General features: G+C 45.1%; 1 long non-coding RNA gene across 1 annotated transcript; it reads left to right on the top strand.

Annotated features, from left to right (window-relative positions):
• Nucleotides 1-13: 13 nt before the first annotated feature.
• LOC135362341 (uncharacterized) lies at nt 14-7086 on the top strand. Its single transcript, XR_010406911.1, has 3 exons — nt 14-148; nt 4162-4262; nt 5090-7086. It is a non-coding gene; the product is annotated as an uncharacterized LOC135362341 (long non-coding RNA).
• The last annotated feature ends 7651 nt before the right edge of the window (nt 7087-14737 follow it).

Genomic DNA, 14737 nt, shown 5'->3' with positions numbered 1-14737 from the left:
TTTCGCGCCCGTCCGGGGTTCGAGGTCCCAGGTCCGCGGACACCGTGCGCCGGGATGCCCCGGACAGCGCGGCTCTGCGGGCGGCGGGTTTGTGACTGCGTCCGTGCTCCAGAGAGGCGACTGTGCAAGCGGGGACCGCACGGGCTGGGTATGCCTGAGCAGTGGCGGGGGCAGTTAATCGCGGAGGGAGGGTGGTTGGGAGGGACCACGCTGGTCTGAGTCTCCTCTCCATCTGCTGGCGGCCGAATTCCATCCCTCAGCATCTTTCAAAAATCGGACTCCTGCGGTGGAAGTGCCCCCATGGAAAGTGCCAGTAATACTCTGTGCAGAGAAAGTGCCTTTCCAGTGATCAACAGCAATACTTTGGGAGACTATTTTGCCCTGGGTCTGGGAAAGAAAGAAGCCACACTTGATTTTGGAGTTCAGGTTTCCCCTCCAACCACAAGGGCAAAGTCCTGTAAGAAAAACTTTGGGTCTCATCAGAATTCCTTTGAAAATGATTGTATTCAGAAATTAGTTTCTTCAGAAATTATTATTAAAGGTCTATTTGTGCATGATGCCAGTTACAAGTCTTGTAAAGAGGAAATTACCAAGGGCTTTCGGAATCCAAGGTTTTATAAAAATAGTCTGGATCATGGTCATAGACATTTTATTCCCATTTTAAAGATGACGTTGAAGGGCTTGGAGTTTACTGTGAAAGGCTGGTGGTTGAAGGCACAAGTGAATTCCTGATCACTTCATTTTCCCTGTTCAGAGCCAATCCTCACTGACTTTTCACAACTATAAACCAGAATTTACTATTGTCTGCATGCTTTTGTCATTTTCTTGTCTCCCTGTATCCAAGGTTGGATCCCTAATGGGTATAATTAAAGTGTGTGTGTGTGTGTGTGTGTGCACATGTGTGTGACCAAGGAAGCCCTAAGAGCAGCTTTGGGTTCAAGTCAAGGCCGTCAGTATATAAAAAGATAGTCTCCTGATCAGACCCTTGCTTTTAACCAAGAAAACAAAAACAAAAACAAAAAACAAACAAAAAAACCTAGACATTTTAAGCAAGTCTAAATTATGTGATAAATACATAACTTACCACTCTATAATCAGAAATGAAAATTAGCCTGTAGGTCGTGATGAGCAGTTTGCCTACTTATAGCCAGTCAGTGTAGTGGTTAAATGCCAAGGACTACCTGGGTTTCACTTGGGCCTTTATCAGCTAGCATGGCCTAGGAAAGTTACTTAATATGAGGAGACAATACTGGGTAGTTGGTCTGGAGTCAGTCTGCCAACATTCTAACCCACCGTTTCCCACCTATGTGAACCTGGGCTAACAGCAAGAATTTAAACTCCCCAAATCCTCATCTTAAAGTGGGGATGCCAGAACCTATTGCATCAGTTGTGAAGATTAAATGAGTAAATGCATGCAAAGTGTGGAACATAAACTTATAATGGGGTGGGAGTGATAACAGATATGAGATTAAATGCATGGAAAGCACTCAACATATATTAAGTGCACATAAAAGGCAGCTGCTATGTTATAGCAAAAGACATCATGGGGAGAGTTTAAAAAGTCCTTGATTTCAGCAATTCCTCTGGGTATTTATCCAAAGAAAATGAAAACACTAACTTGAAAAGATATATACACCTCTGTGTTCATTGCAGTCTTTACAATAACCAGGATATGGAAGCCACCTAAATGCCTATCAATGGATGAGTGGATAAAGAAGATGAGTGTGTATACATACACACACATACACACACAATGGAATATTATTCCAGCTCTAAGAGGAATGAAATGTTGCCATCTTTGACAACATGGATGAGCCTTGAAGGTATTATGCTAAGTGAAATAAGTCAGAGAGTGACAAATTCCATATGATCTCACTTATATGTGGAATTTAAAAAATAAAAAAACAAGCTCTTAGATACAGAACAGATTGGTGGTTGCCTGAGGGGAGGGATAGGGGTAGGCGAAATGAGTAAAAGTGGTCAAAAGGTACAAACTTCCAGTTATAAAATAAGTAAGTCCTGGGGTTATAATGTACAGCATGGTGACTATAATTAATAATACTGTATTGCATATTTGAAAATTGTTAAGAGAGCAAATCTTAGAAGTTCTCATTATAAGAAAAAAATGTGTAACTGTGGTGATGGATATTAACTAGACGTATTGTGGTGATCTTTGGCAATATATGCAAATATTTTTTTTTAAAGATTTTATTTATTTATTTGAGAGAGAGAGAGTGAGAGACAGAGAGCATGAGAGGGAGGAGGGTCAGAGGGAGAAGCAGACTCCCCGCCGAGCAGGGAGCCCAATGCGGGTCTCGATCCCGGGACTCCAGGATCATGACCTGAGCCGAAGGCAGTCGCCTAACCAACTGAGCCACCCAGGCGCCCCAATATATGCAAATATTGAATCATGTTGTACAAATGAAACCAATATAATGTTGTATGTCAATTATACCTCAATAAAAGATAAATTAAAAACTCAAAAATAAATACAAAGAGCTTGAAATTCAATTTGAATGTGAAATGGGGGTTTAAAATAAGAACTTCTCACCCAAATTTAAAAACAATTCCCTGGTTGTTGTTGTTGTTTTTTTTTTTAAAGCAAACAGAGCAGGGTCCCTTCACCTCACTTCCTATTGCTCTAAACATATGAGCATTTTCCATTTCAGTGTTCACTACCTTGGTGAGTAGATGATATGTTTGCATGTGCTTGCTTCTATTAAATCTGACAAGTTGCTATCTTTCTTGTTACAGTTTTGTATGGGGCTCAAGTTAGCTGTTAAAATAAATATATCCTTGAGGTAACCTCTGAACCACCAACTTTTGGGCATAAAGTTTCCTTTTAATAATATGCTTCTGTGTTGACCCCAGTATGTAAAGAAAGAGAGATTACTTACTGCCTATGACTTTGGGTCAGTTTCTTATCTTTCACAACTCTTTGGGGAGAACTTCCTTAGAGAAAGTGAATATTTGAAATGGTATCTTAAGATTTCAATTTCACACACAGTGGTTGTAAGAAATAACTGCCTACCGGTGGGATTTCATTTCTATTCAATGGGCAATTAAATTGCTCAAATTTAAGCTTAACATTTAGAATCAAGTCTCAAAATGTGTTTTTATTATGAATAATTTTAAAGCAATCGTGACCTTATTGTATCTTTCCATAGCAAACCTTATGCCTTATGCAGAAGAGGCCATTCCATAGTTCTTGAGAGTTGGGGAAATCTCTCAAGAGTTGATTCCTAACCGGTGGGATTGCAATTTAATTCTGTCTCCCCACCCCCACCCCCCGCTCCTTGCAAATCTTGAATACCTTAAAATTTAGAAATTTTAATTTCTAAATTAAAATTGAATGTGAATGTCAGAGAAAGACCGAAGCAGTCTGCATGATGAATCTAACCCCAGGTGGATTACTTTTTTCCTGTTGGCATTTTCTATTCTTTTTGCTTATTGCATTTACAATTGTTTTCTAGGGAAGAACAGTTTCAAGTGACTAAGGCTACATTTCTTTGCTAAAATGGACTTCTAATAGAAATGAAAATATGCCAAGAATGACAATTTACTTCTTTTATTTTTTTCCCCAATCGTTAGAAGTTAAGTTGTATCCCATGCCTGTTAGCGGTGACATTCACATATAGCAACAAAAATAAAGATTTGTCTTAACATGGCTTCAGTTCCCAGGCAAAATTCTTTAACTAGAACTCTGTTGTCACAGACATCTGGCTCCCAAACTCATTTCAGGATATTTCAGCTGGTGGATATGTTTTCACAGAATGGTAGACTGATTAGTAATCTTAGTGATAAATAAATCAGGTTTCTTATATAGTAGAAAAGCCTAAAAGTCTAAAAAAAAAAATCCATTTCAACTGAGGCTCGGGAGAATGGGCATAGGTGTTAGATACAGCTCGGCTGTTGTTAGCTGTGTGATTTGAAGGAAGTTACTTCACCTCTCTGAGCTTCAGTTTCTATATCTGTCAAACGTCAAATATCTGTGGGTAGTAATGCTCAGCAGGGCCGGCACTAGGGTGAGGCGGCTGCCATGTGTGTCCCTCCCCCACCCCGGGAGTTTGAAGAGGATTCTATAGCATCATGTGTGGGAGAATGCTTTGCACAGTGATGGTTCACAGGAATGATAGCTCTTGTCATTACCCCATCTTTCAGAAGTATGGCCACTGTCTCAGGAAACAACTAGCTGGTCTCCCAGCCGGTCAGGACAGCCTCCGAAGAATGCTGAGGCCAGAAGCTGCGGGGAGAGCTCAAGTGTGCGTAAGACATCAACCGGCCTCAGGCTTGGGGGGCCCCCATCCGTCAGCCAGCAATGCAGGACTGTGCCCATCTAGGTTCCGGACAAGCTGCTGACAGCTTCATTGCTTCTCTACCACATTGCCTGCCTCAGCCGCATCCCTGATTTTATCTATCTGATTTCCCCCCTTCCAACAACTTCTAGATCTGCTTTTACGACGAAGACAAGAGGCAAAATCAAGGGCTGAATCATTGCCCCCAAATGTCACAATTCCACAGCAAGGTCTTAGCAGAGTTAAGCTCCTAGCATGTTCTAGAGGAAGGGACCTCAAAAATGTGATTTAGTGGCTTGCTTTTGGGAGCAGTAGGGGTTCCAAGGCCCCTCCCTAGCGGGCTTCACCTGCCCCTGCACCAACCACAGCAGCGCCATACTGGTTGACCTTTGACATGCTGCTCCACATCTCTGGACTTTGGTTGCTGCATCTGTGAAGTGGGCATATTCAGAGTACCTATCTCATGGAGCCGTTACAATAATCCTGAGGAATGAAACACAAAAGGTGCTTGGCAAGGAGACTGGTACACAGTAAGTTTCCAAGGAAGATTTTCCTTATACAAAGAGATTCCAGCTTTAAAATACTTGAACACCCATTGATAATTCAGGCCCTTTGATGGGCAAGGCAAATGAGACGTAGAGTCAACAGCTCGCTCTTTCACCTCTGCCACCAACAAACCCTCCTCTACCTTGGGTACTGGACCCTGACCTTATTTGCTGCTCTGAGTTAAAGCAGGGAGTCAGAGCTGGGTGAGCTGACTTACTGAGCTGTCCTTGTGCTCTTTGTTCGTACAGGCTGTCTCCTCTCTGTAGCTGCGCAGAGGCCGCCCCACCTGAATGACACACCGCAGGGCCTGGGATTCAGCACATTTGAAATCCAAACTCCTTCCTGTGGCCTAGAAAGCCTTATACTATCTGGTCCCTACTTCTCCTGTGACTGCAAAACTCCCTCCCACTCTCCGCTCCAGCCACACTGACGTTTTTTTCTATTCCTTAAAACAAACCAAGACAATTCCTTTTGGAGCCTTTTGCACTTGCTTTTTCCTCTGCCTGTGATGTTCTTCCTCTGTCACATCCCATGGCTCCCATATGCTTCATTCAGGTCTCTGTTCAAATGTTTTATCCTCATAAGAGCCTTTAAAAATTCTGCTTCTCATCATTCTTCATCCTCTATGCTGCTTTATTTTTCTTCGTGGTGTCATCATTACTTCCACTTTACTACATATATATTTGTGGATTTTTATGTGTTTTGTTTTGGCCTTTCTTCCCAGCTAGCATATAAACTCCATGAAGATAGAGATTCTTTATGACTTGTTCCCAGTTGTGTCTTCAGCGCCTACAATGTGCCTAGCCCATGGGAGGCCCTCAATAAATATTCACTGAGTGAATGAATGTACAAATGATCGCCCCGCTTCCGCTGGCCAAAGCATGCCTGCACCATGCTCTCTGGGGAAATGTTGAGACGGAACTGGAAAATCTTGACTTCCTTGGAGCTTCACTTTTAGGAGAAGATAAGGTCTCGGATGCCATTTGGAAAAGATGGATGTCATTTGGGAAAGAGATCAGGCTCCGGGCTTCTAGGAACACTCAGATATGGGGAGTGTCAGCAAGCAAGGCCACTCTTTGAAGCTGGATTCTCTACTGCAGGGCCCCCCTGTCCACAAGGGGACATGGCTACAGTGAACCAACGTGTAGGAAGCAGTCAATTACAGGAGCAAAGACACAGACTTTGGAGATAGACAGGCTTATGTTTTAGTCCTGGCTTTTTTAGCTATGTGGTTTTAGGCAAATTATTTGACAGCTCTGAGCCTCAGTTCCGTCACATATAAAATGGGGATAATTATATCTTCATCACGGGGTTGTAGGGATAAAATGAGATCATGCATGTCAAATGCTTAGCATAGTGCTCAATGGATGGCAGCTATTATTAGAATTAATTAAGCAAAGAGAACCTCAGAGGAGGATAGTCAACGAGGGCAGGGCTTTCTTGGCTGAACATAGGTGGATAACATAGGTGGAATATGAGCTCAGCTCAAGCAGGGTGGGGTCAGCCTCCTTGCCCGGGGAACACTTGCCTTATCTTACCTGCTCTGGTGACCCCCATGGGACAGATGGGTGGGGCTTACAGACACCTGGCTCAGCCGCATGCTCAGGAAAACAGCATAAAGAGATGGCATCAAGAGGCTGTCCTGGCCACTAGCTTTTCAGAGTTGCGGGTTTCTGGTCTGAGGCCTTGCATCTAGACAGGCTTTCCATTGGAAGGCAAGGTGAGGCTGCTTCTGGGAAAGCCATGTTTTCCGGCACTCGCCGCTAGCTGAGGGCACTGAACCTGGCAGGGGAAGGCGATTCTGAACTTCCACTCACTGCCAAACGAACCCATCTGGAATCCCGCTTTCTTCATTGCTACCACCATTGCTGAAGAATTTGCAATGGCTCCCTATTGCCTGTGACCATTGGCAAGTGGCCTAACCTTTTGGGACCCCAATGCTCTCGTTGTTATGGAGGGATGAGGTGGACTGGAAGGTTGAGCTGCAATTCAGTTCCTCTAGCAGGTCAAGACCAAATTCTCCATGCTTCTGTTAAGGCCCACTCCATCGGTTCAACTTTACATCCCACAACCCCAGTGCCTGACCTTTCCTACCCAGCCACGCTGCTCCTCCTTGATCTCAAACACCCTGCCTGTGCCCATTTTTATGCACTGTCTTATCCCCTTCTCTCTCTCTGGGATGTCTGCTTTGTCTGTGTTTCCACACTTCGGTGCTCAAATATTAGAGTGGTTAAGAATAAAGGCTTTGGAGAGACATAAACCTCGTTTCCAGCCTCTGCTTCCTACCTTGCTATGTGGGTAATTAATCTGAGGCAAATCTCTGAGCTTCAGCGCTTGCAAGGATAAAATAGAGACCATGATAAATCTAGGGTTCGAAGGAGTAACAGAGATGTTGTGTTCAACAGGCAGAGCACCGTGCCTGGCACACAGGAAGTGTTCAGTGAATGGCAATCATTACTGCACCCCTGGTCCTCTCTGCCTCTTCCAGTTGGGTCCATCACCTCGGACCCAGCTCAAGCCACATCTTTACCCTGGAGTTCTCTCTGTCCCCTATAGCTCATGGTGGCCGCTCCTGTCCTGAGTTCTCATGGCTCTTGGCTCTGGGGCCGGGTAAAGGCGCTCATCAGACTCTGCCTCACAGTGCATGGTTTCACGTGCGTGCAGCGTCTGGCCACCTCAGGAGTAGAGACACCATATTTTCATTTTCACCAGCTTCGAGGGTGCGGATAGAAATTTGGAGATACTCAATCATTCCTTTTGAATTAAAGGCTTCAGATATCACATCCATGTTATCAATTTCCCAATTCCTAGATTCACGTTGACATTCAGGAAGGCATGAGGGTGTTTACATTGGAAATGAAGGTCTCCCCAGAATCAATACTGAGGATGGCCCATGTGTTGTCAGTCACAGACCTCTTAAAAACCCAGTAACTAAAGCTATAAAGCTCTTAGAAGACAACCTACGTAGGGGAGAATCTATGTAACATTGGATTTGGCAATGAGTTTTTAAATATGACACCAAAAGGACAGGTGTCATATTTTATTTATATCTAATTTAATTCTTAAATTAAAAATAGATAAATTGGTCTATGTCAAAGCTAAAAACCTGCATACCTCAAAGGACACTATCAACAGAGTGAAAAGGCAACCCATGGAATGGGAGAAAATATTTCCAAACCATATAGCTGAAAAGAGGTTAATATTCAGAATATAAAAAGATGTCCTATAATTCAACAATAAAAATGCAAATAACCAAGTAAAAAATAAGCAAAGGACTTGAATAGCCATTTCTCCAAAGAAGACACACAAATGGCCAATAAGCACGTGGAAAGATGTTCAACCTCACTAACCATTAGAGAAATACAGATCAAAACCACAATGAGATACCACTCACACCCATGAGGATGACTCTTACCCCAAACCAGAAAAGAACAAGTGTCGGTAAAGATGTGGAGAAATTGGAACCCCCTGTGCACTGCTGGTAGGAAGGGGAATGGTGCAGCTCCTGTGGAACACAATATGTAGGCTCCTCAAAAATTAAAAACAGAATCATCAAATGATTCAGCAATTCCACTTTTGGGTATATTAACCACCCCCCAAATTGAAATCAGGAACTCACACAGATATTTGTATGTCTGCGTTCATAGCGGCATTATTCCCAAGAGCCAAAGGATGGAAGAAACCCAAGTGTCCATCCACAGGTGAATGGGTTTTAAAAAAGCCGCATGTGCATCCAAGGAAATATTAGTCCACCTCAAAAAAAGAAAATCCACACACAGGCTACAACATCCATGAACCTTGAAGATGTTCTGCTAAGTAAAAGAAACCAGTCACAAAAGGACAAAGACAATATGATCCCACTCACATGAGGCACCTAGAGTTGTCAGATTCATAGAGACAGAAGTTAGAAGGGTGGTTGCCAGGGGCTGGGGGGGAAGGAAGAACTAATTTTCAATAGATACAGTGCTTCAGTTTGGGAAGATAAAAAAAAAAAAGCTCTGGAGATGAATGCTGGAGATGGTTGCACAACAATGGGAACGTGCTTCCTGCCACCAAATTGTGCGCTTGAGAATGGTTAAGATGTTAAATTTTAATGTATGTCTATTTTGCCACCAAAAACACTGGTCAAAGTCCAAGGCCATCTTAGGCGCCCATTTGGGCTAACACGCAGGATTTTACCTATTATTTCAGGAAGCTCACAACCTTCTTGGCTTCATCTGTGGACCCATCTAATCCCAACATGATGATGAAGCCAGTCCCACACGTCCTGAGACAATCTGCAGGTGCCCCGGTGGCAATCCCTGCCCACTTGGGTCTCTGTTAGTGGTGTTCCCTGCATTCCCAGCGACTTTCTTATTTATTTATTTATTTGTTTTATTTTATTATGTTATGTTAATCCCCATACATTACATCATTAGTTTTTGATGTAGGGTTCCACGATTCATTGTTTGTCCCGGTGACTTTCTTTGCCGCAGCCTACTTGGCTCCAAGGAAAGAGGGAAAAGGATGCAGTCTGTTATTTGGTAAAGCCACATCCTTAAAGGAACTCAGTGCTCGTACAGATATCTATCTGCCCTCTCCTCTGAGAACCCGTCAGTTAGACTACAAAAAGCACAGGCCCCACTTTGGGGGGCGGTGGCAGGAGCGGTGGGGGGTCTCGCATAAGTAGAGCATCGCTTAATGCTCCTCAGGCCCTTTCCAAAGGCCCCGGGGGCTGCTTGGGGGCCAGCTCAGCTCCTCTCAAGCTTTCAGGCTACAGTGCTTCCCATCATATTGCAGAAGGCCGCCTTGGGTCATATCTTCCAAAGGAAGAGCTATTAAAAAATATTCCATTTGTATTTCCTGCGTGGCCTTCCATCTGGAAATATCTTTTATCTGGCAACTTTTGCAAAGTGAACTGAATCTTGAAGGAGGTCCTGGCAGGTTTATGCTGGCTTCTCTATTAGTCCAATAAGTCATTTTCATCCTAACCTTCACAAGGGCCGAGTAATCGTGACTTGGTATCGGAAACAGGACTGGCATGGGATGGCAGCAAGCCTTTCGGGCTCTGAGGCATCTTTTTAAACCTGAAAACACCCACTCAGAGGGCAAGAGCAAAATCTAGAAAATTATTATACACCCTCTCTCTCAGCTCAAATGTTACTTCTTCAAGGAACCCCCCTACCTCCACCCTCCATGACTAGATTAGGGCCCCCTCCCCGCATAGTCTAATTTCACTCCCAGTCTGGACCATAATTTATAATTCCACATTTAGGGGTTGTTAAAGTACTGTCCGGCTCCGCCAAAGACGCAAGCACCTTCTGCTCAGAATTGAATCCAAGAGCCTCGCTTAGTATCTAGCACATAGTAAGTACCCAATAAATATGTACTGAAAGAATGAATGCATGAACAAGTGAATGAATGAAACTCATCTTACCTGCCTCTCCACCAGTTACTTCAAGTCCTGGTTGCAGAATATCTCCTTCTCAGAACTGAAAGAAAATGACAGGAGCCCTCTGGTAGGTAGCTAGAAGCAGAATGAAGGGAGGGAGGGAGAAAGGAGGGGGGAGAGGTCTTTATCGTCAGTTAGAGAAATGTTTCCACGGGTCCTTGATAAAGTAGGGACAAATGCCCCCAGGGCCCTCTGATAGCTGTGTGTCCTTGATAGTGTGGCTGGGTGGGGCAGGCGGAGCTTTGGCATTAGGGCAAAGGGATGGATTCTAACGGTTTCTTCACTGGTTGAAAAGGCTGCTTCCTGCCCAACTTTGTTTTTCTCTGTTATGTACCCAGCTCAGCTTATAAATGGGAAGGAGTGGCCAGCTTCTCCCAACGAGCCGGGTGGGGGTAGGAAGGCTGGTGCATCAGGAACTATGGCCTTTCAAGTTGGGTGTTCCGGCCTGTCTGACATGGCGAGGGTTCTGCCCCTGTCTCACACTTTGCAAATCTCACATCACTTTGGGTCACAGAAGTCCTCCCTCCCATGCCCAAATTAGAAAGGGCAAGTAGCCAGGCTCCCATCTGATAGGGGAGGAAATGAGGCCAAAGCCCTTCCAAATCTTAATCCTGCTGAAACTAGAGAGCCCTAGGACACTTATTCATGGAACCCTGGCATTCTTGCTCACACGAAGATCTTTTGAGCATTCATTTTTCAAGAGGAAGTGTTTCATTAGGCAAAAATCTACTCAGAGGCCATATTAATTACATAGTAAGTGGCTTTTGTGGGATTTGTCTTTTGACTAATTCAGACAAAAGATTACAGTTAGGGATAGATGGGCCTACTGCTGCAAAAGATAGCTACCTTTTATTGAGCATATATTATGTGCCAGGCCTTTTATATGTTTTATCTTCTTTATTTTTTTTTTTAAGATTTTTAAAAATTTATTTTTCAGAGAGAGAGAGTACAAGCAGGGAGAGCTGAAGGCAGAGCAGGTAGAGGGAGAGGCAGGCTCCCTGCTGAGCAGGGAGCCCAATGCGGGACTCAATCCCAGGACCCTGAGATCATAACGTGAGCTGAAGGCAGACCCTTAATGGACTGAGCCACCCAGGTGTCCCTGTTTTATCTTATTTAATACTAAGAACAACCCTGTGAGATCAATCGTACTATTATCCCATTTTATAGATAAGGAAACTGAAGGTCAGAGAAGTTCAGTAACTAGCTCAGGGTCACACAACTACATAAGTGCAAGAAATGGGATTTGAACGTAGGTTTTCGGACTCCATACTCTGACTCTCACTCACCATGTCAATGTTTCCCAAATTTCCTGCATTTGCTTTGGCCCACACCAAATCTACCAGATCAAAATCTCTGGGGGCCTCAGAGAGTCTCTCTCTGGACACCAGTCTAAAGTAGACATCTCCCCGGGCACCAACACACCACTATTTAATTTCATCATTGTACTTATCACTACCTGATATTTTCTTATCTGTGTATTTGCCTATTGTCTTTCTTCCCCACTGAGTGACAAGTTCCTTAAGTGCAGGGACAAGGTGCTCAAAGTTTTATTTCCAGACTACGAAATAGAGGGTAGTACCTTGTAAGTACTCAATACATACTTATTGAATAAATTAGCTGACATAATAAATGTGTCCACTAACATAATAATAAATAAGTTATATTAAGAAGGATACTGAGTCTGGAGCCAGGTTCTAGGGGAAGAGAATCATTATTACACACCAGTGTCTCCCAAGGCTATGGGATGTGGAAATGTTGGCACACAGGCCATGTATTTGCCATCCTGGAGAAAGAAACTCAGTCCCAAGGTAATTAAGTGCAAGATGACACAGCAAGTCAGTAGGAGAGCCAGGTATAATGTAGTCCCTTCCTTCACGGATCTTTATCTTTTCCTTGGGAAGTCAAAATGAATACACATGTGATGGAGAACCAGTACATGATTAACTGTGAGGTGCTGACCAGAAATGCAACCAGATTGGATTAAAGAGAAATTAGAGTGGGAACAGGAATGGAAAGCTCTCTGCGGGAAGGAGAAATTTAGTTGCCCCTTGAGTGAATATCTGGGTATTTCCTTTGTGTCAGACTTATACTATGAGCTTTCCCTAGAGTGGGTAATTGCTTTTCCCTTACAACACCCTAATGAAGTAAGTAGTGTGATCACAACTTTATGGATGAAGAAACTGAGTCACAGAAAGGCTAAGAAACTTGCTCCAGGTGACAGAGCTGTAAGGACTGAGTAGGGATTAACAGCTAGTGATTCCAAAGCCGGGTCCCCTCACCAAGCCTGTAAGCAGAGCAGATGTGCCCGGCAGAAACATCCTGAGTAAGGGTCTTGGCGAGGAGTCAGGAGTTGGCCCTGCAGTTCTGGGGTAGCGATGGAATAATGACAGGTTCAAGTTTTCTTTCGATATCGTCACGGTCCAACGCGGCAACTTGTTTGCCAAATGCACCACACCTGAGCCATGATCGCGAGCCACTCAAAGGTTTGTTACCAACTCTGGCATGGGCAAAGCTGGGGGAGTCCCTGGGCGAGGCGCCCAGTGACAGAGGACTCCTTGACACCTGTGGGGAAAGAGCCCGATCCTGGGGACACAGATATAGGACAGGAACCCACCTGTTGAAAAATACCAGGAGGCGGTGGAGGGGGCAGATTAATGTCAGGCAGTCTTTTGTGAATCTGCTTGTCTGTAGGCTGTACCCATTTGACATAGCCTGTTCAGTGTGTCAAGTCCCCCTGCTGGAAGAAGGGCCCCCTGGAACAAGGTCACTCCAACCTGCAGGGGACATCCAGTTCCCGGGGAGCTCAGGGTACCTTGTGCAAATTGGTTTTGGTTTGGGGTTGCATTTGTGGGGCAATTGGGATGACTTTGCCTGCGTTATTCAGCCATATAAAGCAGGAAGGTCCCCTGAGGGCACGTGCTCCCGGGCAGCTAGCAAATCACCTGGAGCTGGTGTATTACCTGCCAGGCTGGCTCTAAGGGATTTTTGCCCTTCAGTGAAAGCCTCAGAGGCTGCCTCTGTTTATGTTACATGGGCCCATAGAACCTTGGACATTTCCTCTGCTGCCTCTGCTATTTTTCTGGTGTAATCGTGTCGTGAGCCCTTAGCCCCAGTCCTCCAGCCTCAAATGTCACTATTATATGCAGGGCAGTGGGGAGGAAAACGGCTCATCACCTCCGATTGGGAATTGGGACCAGCAGGGTCCCATCACGGGGCGGTCGGTAAATGTCGAGGAGGTTGTCAGAGTTGGTAGAGTGTGCAGCTGAGTTTGGCCACCAAGAGGGCGTTACCTAGGGGAGTGGCACAGGTGGACCAGCTTCCCTTTGGGGCTTCTAATCACTCACGTTTCTTTAGGCCATGAGTCTTGACATGCTGTGCAGGCCTAGGAAGACACAAACACATGCATATGCATTTGGATAATTGCATGATCTGGACTCATGGGCCAGGGACCAGACTTGATACCATCAATCAATGTCCTGTCCATCTGGTCCTGGACAGCAGGGGCCTAGACCCAGTAGCATCACTACTAGTGGTTTTGTGGGCCTTTTTCATGAGCTTGAGGTCACTCAGCATGGTGCAAATTAGAGGGTGGCTTGCTCATGGGGTCAGAGCCTAGAGCCTACCTGACATTGTATGAGGTCTAGCCATTGGGATGTGGCCTTGACCATGTATACATGCAGATTAACCTGGGGCTAGCCTTAAGCAGTAAGCTTGCTTTGGGAGGTCTGGGAGGGGAAGGCTTAGTCATAGCGGAAATGGGGTTGGTTCATTGTGCCCTGTGGGGAGAATGGGGGAGGAGAGAGTTATAACTTTGGGGGTCTGTCTGGTGTTCACCTCTTGCCAGTGTGTGGTCCATGCTGAATGAGGGATCCCCAAAGGGGAAGATGCCTATGCTCTGGCAGGAGGCCCGTTGGCAGTGATGCGGGTAATAGGGTTGTTATCCTCTGAGAAGCAGTGGTTGGCTGGGCCATGGTCATCACCTGCTAAGTGGCATTTGACTCCCTGGGCCAGAACAACTTCTTGAGCCACTTCCGGGTCATGGACACATGTGTTGATATCGGGAAGGCTGTCACAAAGATGCACAAAGCAGGAGCGCTTGAGGGGACATTGACCTCCGAGCTAGGCAGCCAGCTAGGCATGATAGCTAGGGCAAAGACAGCCTGGGCTGGGGAGCTCTAAGAGTACAGGACCACGCTCCTTTTTGTTTCTCCTGGTGGCAGCTCAGGGTCACGGAATGTGCCTGGCCTGTGGTGCTGTGGAAGAAGAGTTACGCACTCCAGACAGAGATTCGACTGTGGGTGCCATACTGCCCAGGTGTCCTGGCATGGAGTGGCCCAGGCCACAGCCAGCGGCCATATCAGGCACAGCCAGCTACTGATAACCTAAAGCTTCCACGATAACATTGTCCAGTGTTTAGACTCTGCATTCAGGGCTGCTTTTTTTTTAAGATTTTATTTATTTATTT

The sequence above is a fragment of the Mirounga angustirostris genome, unplaced genomic scaffold (assembly GCF_029215605.1).
Source record: "Mirounga angustirostris isolate CCGP_5_RB_7025 unplaced genomic scaffold, mMirAng1.0.hap1 SCAF_13, whole genome shotgun sequence".
In the NCBI taxonomy this organism is placed as follows: Eukaryota; Metazoa; Chordata; class Mammalia; order Carnivora; family Phocidae; genus Mirounga; species Mirounga angustirostris.
This window is presented reverse-complemented; position numbering and strand designations above follow the sequence as displayed.